The sequence below is a fragment of the Oncorhynchus kisutch genome, linkage group LG29 (assembly GCF_002021735.2).
Source record: "Oncorhynchus kisutch isolate 150728-3 linkage group LG29, Okis_V2, whole genome shotgun sequence".
NCBI classification, from domain to species: Eukaryota; Metazoa; Chordata; class Actinopteri; order Salmoniformes; family Salmonidae; genus Oncorhynchus; species Oncorhynchus kisutch.
In genome coordinates this window covers 13,113,463-13,120,476 of record NC_034202.2, presented here as the reverse complement: position 1 = coordinate 13,120,476, position 7,014 = coordinate 13,113,463, and positions in this window count along the sequence as shown.

Here is a 7,014-nt window from a genome sequence, read left to right as displayed (position 1 = left end):
AAGAGACAAAGACCAGGTCGCACATGCCGTTAATGCTATAACTGCATTTTCTATTGCATCAGGATTAAAACTGAATGTTTCTAAATGTGAAATCTTATGTTTATTTGACTCTGATGATAAATAAATTGAAAATATTCCTGCAAAGGACTGTGTTAAATATTTAGGAATACATCTGTCAAAAAACCACTTAGTCAGACAACATTTGAATTTTTCTCCTAAAATTAAGAGAACTACAAATATATTTATTAATTGGCTACAAAGAGATCTTTCTCTACTTGGGAGAGTACTTCTGTCCAAGGCAGAGGGACTGTCTCATTTTGTGTACCCCTCATTATCGTTATGTGTAAATCCAGCTACTTGTAAAGAGATCAATAAGACCTTTCTTGACTTCATCTGGAAAAATAAGTCTCACAAAAAAAATGTCCTTTCTAACCAAAGAGCTGAAGGCGGTCTAGAAGTGTTGGACTTTGTTGACATAAATAACACTTTCAAGATAAACTGGTTGAAAAAATGTTTGCTCGATACTGATTCAATAATGTGTTTAATAAAATGCGAGGTCTTAAATTCTTACTGAAATGTCATTATATTTCTGAAAAATTACCTGCTAAATTGACTAGGTTTCACAAGCTTTACTGGCCTGGAAAATATGTTTCCTGCACAATTGTTCCCCTCATAAAGCTCTTTTGTGGAATAATTCAGACATAACTGTAAGGAATAAGTCATTGTTCTACCCCAGCTGGCATGAGAGGAATATTGACTTTGTCCTTGATATTTTCGACAACAAGGGTAATATTCTCACATATGAACAATTTATAACATTGAAAGAGTTTCCAATACTTTTCAGAGAGTTTATTTCTGTGATCAAAGCCGTTCCCAGTGGTCTAACTACACTTATGAAAAGTCATCTTAATTTTGGGAATGATCACAAAGTTTATCCAGAACTCAGATTGGAAGGCGTGGGCTTACTTGAGAAATCTTGTTGTAATAAATATATAAGACAAATTATTCATTCACAAAACCAGCTTACACCGAGAGGAAAGTTTTTCTGGAACATGCTTATTTCTAACATTGTCTGGAAAAATGCATGGTTAAGACCTTACAAATACTGTAACAAAGTTAAGGAAGTGCACTTCAACATTTTGCATAAGATATATCCATGTAATTCTATGATGTCCAAATTTGTGGCTATTGATGATATCTGCGTTTTCTGTGAAAAAGAAGGTGAGAATCTGTCTCACTTGTTCTTTGAATGTAAATTTGTGTCCGAATTTTGGGAAAACCTTGCAAAGTACTTATATACAATTATGAACACTGCCTATAATTTGAACATAAAAGATATAATATGTTACTATTGCAATGATAACAAAACCACTGAAATTATTGTATTTTTTTTATTCTTGTTGCCAAATACTTTATACACAAACAAAAATTCCAGAATTCTATACCAAAATTACAAATTTTTCTGATTGAATTTAATTATCTTATTAAAACACTAACCCTAGTGAATAACAAAAAGATATCATTATAATAAGATATTTTCAGAGTGAATATAATTGCACTTAAATTGTTTCTTTTTTTGTATTTTATTGATATTTTCTGTATGTTTGAGCATTGTTAATACCTGTGTTTGGTTTGCTAGACATGTTTGATGTAGCAATGTAAGTTGATTTTTGTATTGTGAATAATAAAATAATAATAAATAAATAATAAAATAAAAAATAAAAATACTAGTCGTAAGTAAGAAATTCTGATTATTTGAATTGCTAACTTGTTTAGTTATATACGTGCAGCTTTCAATGAGACAAGTCGGGCATTTCCGAGTTCACTAGTTCCTACTAGCATTTTTGCTGGTTGCCACTCATTACCCCACAGCCAGAAAAGGGATCGCATTCAACATCGGCTACGTTAGACCATGGTTTGTCACATGGATGTCATTCGGCATTTCAAAGTTAAAACAGCTAATTATATTCAAACGCACACAATGTTAAGGGCCAGAGGTGTTCCTGCTGAGCCAGAGAGATGCAAGTAGCGAAGGAAGGACCACAATACATTTACTTACTACAAACGAGGATATGTTAAAAGAAACTAAAGCTGCAACGCCATTAATACATCTAGGAAATACCCCCCAAAATAAACCTTACCACACCGATACTAAATGTTGATATTACCTGCTGTTTTTAGGAGATCCACTCTGGTATACAACATTCGTGAAAATTGTAAAACACATACCAACCGCTATGCTGGTACTGATGGGATAAATCGTCGCAGTGATGTTCAACAACAGAAACCCTGGCAGAAAACTGTCGCATCTTTGACAGTGTTTACGAGCTAGCTAGCTAGCTGTGTATATTTACCTATACAAACTTGATTGCAGACTAGGTTAAGTAAAATTAGACACAAAATGGTATCAAAGAATACAGACAACACCACCTGAGCGAGCCACAACTCTGTGGTTTGAGCTTCTTCTATGATATAATGGCGGTCCGTGTATGCCGCCACCTGCTGTAGTGTGCATACAACATTTCTAAATCCTCCTTCCTAAATCAGTACTTTTGAGAAAATACAAAAGAGCCCTACTAGCATACCCTCCCCCATATCCTCCACACACTGGAGGGCAACTATTATCGGCAACAGTTCAACTGAGTATACCGAAAGTTAATCTCTTAATCTTCTACATATCTGCACATCAAATTCAGGAATGTAAACGCCTGCTCCTGTGCGCCCACTATCTGGGTCCTTGGATCCATCTGTGAAAAGAGGTAAAAAAGGCTAAAAACTTCTACCAATGTAATTGTCAACCAGTTTCCCTATATCACTGACTTCTGACCAATCTTTCCTCTTCCCTACCAAGGTTAGATCAACAACAGGATCTGGGAGTAACTATGGAAGAACATCCCCTATCACCACAGGAGGGCCAACCTCTAAGTCCCTCAAACCACTCTCATGAGCAAGCTGTATCACATCCCAGCCGTGATTGGGAGTCTCAAAGGGCGGTGCATAATTGGCCCAGTGTCGTCCGGGTTAGGGTTTGGCCGGGGTAGGCCGTCATTGTAAATAAGATTTGTTCTTAACTGACTTGTCTAGTTAAATAAAAAATCTTTTCAACTGTCCAACCAAAACCACTACCTTGTCTACTAGTATGTTCCCAACCATCATCTTGGACAGTAGCAATGGGATGCACAACCTCAGCCTCTCAACATAAGCCAATAAGCTAATGACCATTTTTTATGCCGTATATCCAAAGCCATCTCACCTGCCTACACTAGTAAGGCACATACAGATGTTTATTTAAATGCACCAATACATATCCTTAAAGCTATACACTGGATTTTGTCCAGCTTCTGAAGCAAAATCTTTAGCGCTGTTCCATAAACTATACACCCGTAATCAATTGTCGTCCTGATCAGAGCTCTATAAATATCAATCAACGATTGTCTGTCAGCACCCCATTCATAACCAGAGACCGAGCGCATAAGATTCATCACCTTCTTACACTTTGTTTCAACATTGACATTATCTTTCCATTTATATCACTCATTGAACAATAGATCCAAATATTTGTACTTAGAAACCATCCTTATAGGCTGTCCATACAGAAACAACTGTATATTATCTGAAACTTTCTTATTCAAGAAGAACATAAAAGACTTCGCCACTGACAATTTAAAACCCCAGTCAATCAACCATCTTTCAACATCCACTATAGCTTGTTGAATAGATTTGATCACATGAGAAACATTCCTTCCCCTCCAAATAGCCACATCAGTATATAGGGAAGCCCTAATACCTCTACCTACATTCGAAAACACTTTGTTAATCATAATGTTGAAGAAAATAGGACTGATAGCACTGCCTTCAGGAATAACATTGTCAACTCCATAGGCATCAAATAAAAATGCTCCTATTTTTACTTGAAAAGAGCGGTTACATAAGGCCATAGCCCAGTTATATAATCTCTCACCAATACCAATTCTTTCCATCTTATTCAGTAGGCCTTTTCTCCACATAGTGTCATAAACCTTTTCAATGTAAAAAAAAAAGACAGTAGCCATGACTTCTTTCATGACCAGAGTTTTTTTCAAATTCATTGCTCACCTTTACTAATGCATCCAAAGTAGATCTACCTTTACGGAATCCACTTTGACATTGACTCAATAAACCTCTATGTTCCAGGAAATATGACAATCTACTGACTATCATCTTTTCCATCAGTTTACACAAGTTAGAGGTCAGTGCTATTGTTCTATAAATATCAGCACATGAAGGGTCCTTACCAGGCTTTACAAAAGGTAATATTTTTGCACGTTTCCAATCAGAAGGAATAACACCCTCACTCCAAATTGTATTAAATAATCCCAGGAGAACAGGTAGATGCTTATACTACATAGCACAACTGATCATGACCTGGGGCTGTATACAGTGGGGAGAACAAGTATTTGATACACTGACTATTTTGCAGGTTTTCCTACTTACAAAGCATGGTAGAGGTCTGTAATTTTTATCATAGGTACACTTCAACTCTGAGAGACAGAATCTAAAACAAAAATCCAGAAAATCACATTGTATGATTTTTAAGTAATTAATTTGCATTTTATTGCATGACATAAGTATTTGATCATCTACCAACCAGTAAAAATTCCATCTCTCACAGACCTGTTAGTTTTTCTTTAAGAAGCCCTACTGTTCTCCACTCATTACCTGTATTAACTGCACCTGTTTGAACTCGTTACCTGTATAAAAGACACCTGTCATGTGGTCTGAGGAGACAAAAATAGAGCTTTTTGGTCTAAACTCCACTCGCCGTGTTTGGAGGAAGAAGAAGGATGAGTACAACCCCAAGAACACCATCTCAACTGTGAAGCATGGAGGTGGAAACATCATTCTTTGGGGATGCTTTTCTGCAAAGGAGACAGGACGACTGCACCGTATTGAGGGGAGGATGGATGGGGCCATGTATCGCGAGATCTTGGCCAACAACCTCCTTCCCTCAGTAAGAGCATTGAAGATGGGTAGTGGCAGGGTCTTCCAGCATGACAATGACCCGAAACACACAGCCAGGGCAACTAAGGAGTGGCTCCGTAAGAAGCATCTCAAGGTCCTGGAGTGGCCTAGGCAGTCTCCAGACCTGAGCCCAAAAGAAAATCTTTGGAGGGAGCTGAAAGTCCGTATTGCCCAGGGACAGCCCCGAAACCTGAAGGATCTGGATAAGGTCTGTATGGAGGAGTGGGCCAAAATCCCTGCTGCAATGTGTGCAAACCTGGTCAAGAACTACAGGAAACATATGATCTCTGTATTTGCAAACTAAGGTTTCTGAACCAAATATTAAGTTCTGCTTTTCTGATGTATCAAATACTTATGTCATGCAATAAAATGCAAATTAATTACTTAAAAATCATACAATGTTGTATGGCTGAACGCACCTCATGTATGGTAAAAACAGCATCCAAAGAAGAGTCAACAGTATCTCTTTTCTTGTACACATTAACATGACGATTTAAAATCTCACACCTGCGTTGCTTAAATACTTCATCCAAAGTAACCCAACTACAGTATGTACCCTAGCAAATGTGTTCCCTAACAAGTCAGCTTTTTCTTTATCAGTTACGGACATTTTTTGACCCACAACCATAAATGGAATTCGAGTGGACTTGCTTCTTCCAATCATTTTATTCAACATAGACCATAAATCTATCAGTTCAGTACCCCTTGCCTATTGTAAAGCAGAACTGTCTTCGTGCATTTCTCTTGACAGACTTAATGACCCTACATACTAGAGGAAATCGACTAGATTATCAGGAGTCATATTCCTACGCAACACTCTTTAAGCCCTATTTCGTTCTCGACTAACAGTCCCTCTTCAGTCCACCAAGGAATCACCTTCTTCACTCACTGGAACCACCCACTTCACTCATTGGTACATATACATTCGCAGCACTCAAAATCGGAGGTCACAGAGGCAGCACATACATCAACCAGCCTCTCTAAAGACAACTGTCCAATAGACTTTAAGCAATGATCTCCAAACCTTTCCCAGTCTGCTTCTGAATGGTACCGTATCTGGAATAGTAACATCTAAGTTTGTGGTAAAACCAAATCTGGAAATGATCACTTCCAACAGTAGAATAATTCATTACATTACATTCACACAAAGATGCAATAGAGTTAGAAGCCGTTATGAGGTCCAGGCCGGATGCAACCCCTCTAACAACATCAACTCTTGTACCACATCCATCGTTAAGACATACAAATTCTCTTGTTTCCATCATATCTTCCACAATAGTACTATTAGCATCTGTATGTGTGCTTCCCCATAAACTACTATGTGCATTAAAGTCGCTGCACATACCTCTAGAGCCCAACTCTCCTGATATTTCATCAAACACCTCTAATGATAGTTGACGACAAGGGTGGTAAAAAATGGTGTAACTTAATATTACTACCTGCACTGTAGATTTCCACCATTGAGCATTCATATTCAGATGGGACAGTTATATTACGATATACAAGACTTTCCCTTATGAATGTAGCACACCCACCACCCTGTTTAGCTGATCTATCAGATCTGATTGAACAATAACCTGGAATAAAAAAATCTAGATGTTTCTTGAACACATATCACATCAAGTTTGATCTCTAAATCTATTACATATTTCTTAAACTCCTGACAGTTAGCAATAAGGCGTCTGGAATTCCACTGAAGGATAACAAAAATCATGACTCTAATGATCATCATACTGAGTGTCACGAACCTTGCCGAAGACGGTGCCTCTTCCTGTTCTGGCGGTGCTCGGCGGTCGTTGTCGCCGTCCTATTAGCTGCCATCGATTTCCTTTCCGTTTGTTTTTGGTTATTGGGTAATTGGGTACACCTGTTTTGTATTAGGTTTGTTTGTAGGGTATTTAAGGGCACTAGGCCCGCTGGGTATTTGTGCGGGCTTGTTTGTGTTACTCTGTGTTTGATGGTGTGAGTTATTCGTACATTTATTCTCCGGACTATTTTGTCCTGTTGTTTGGA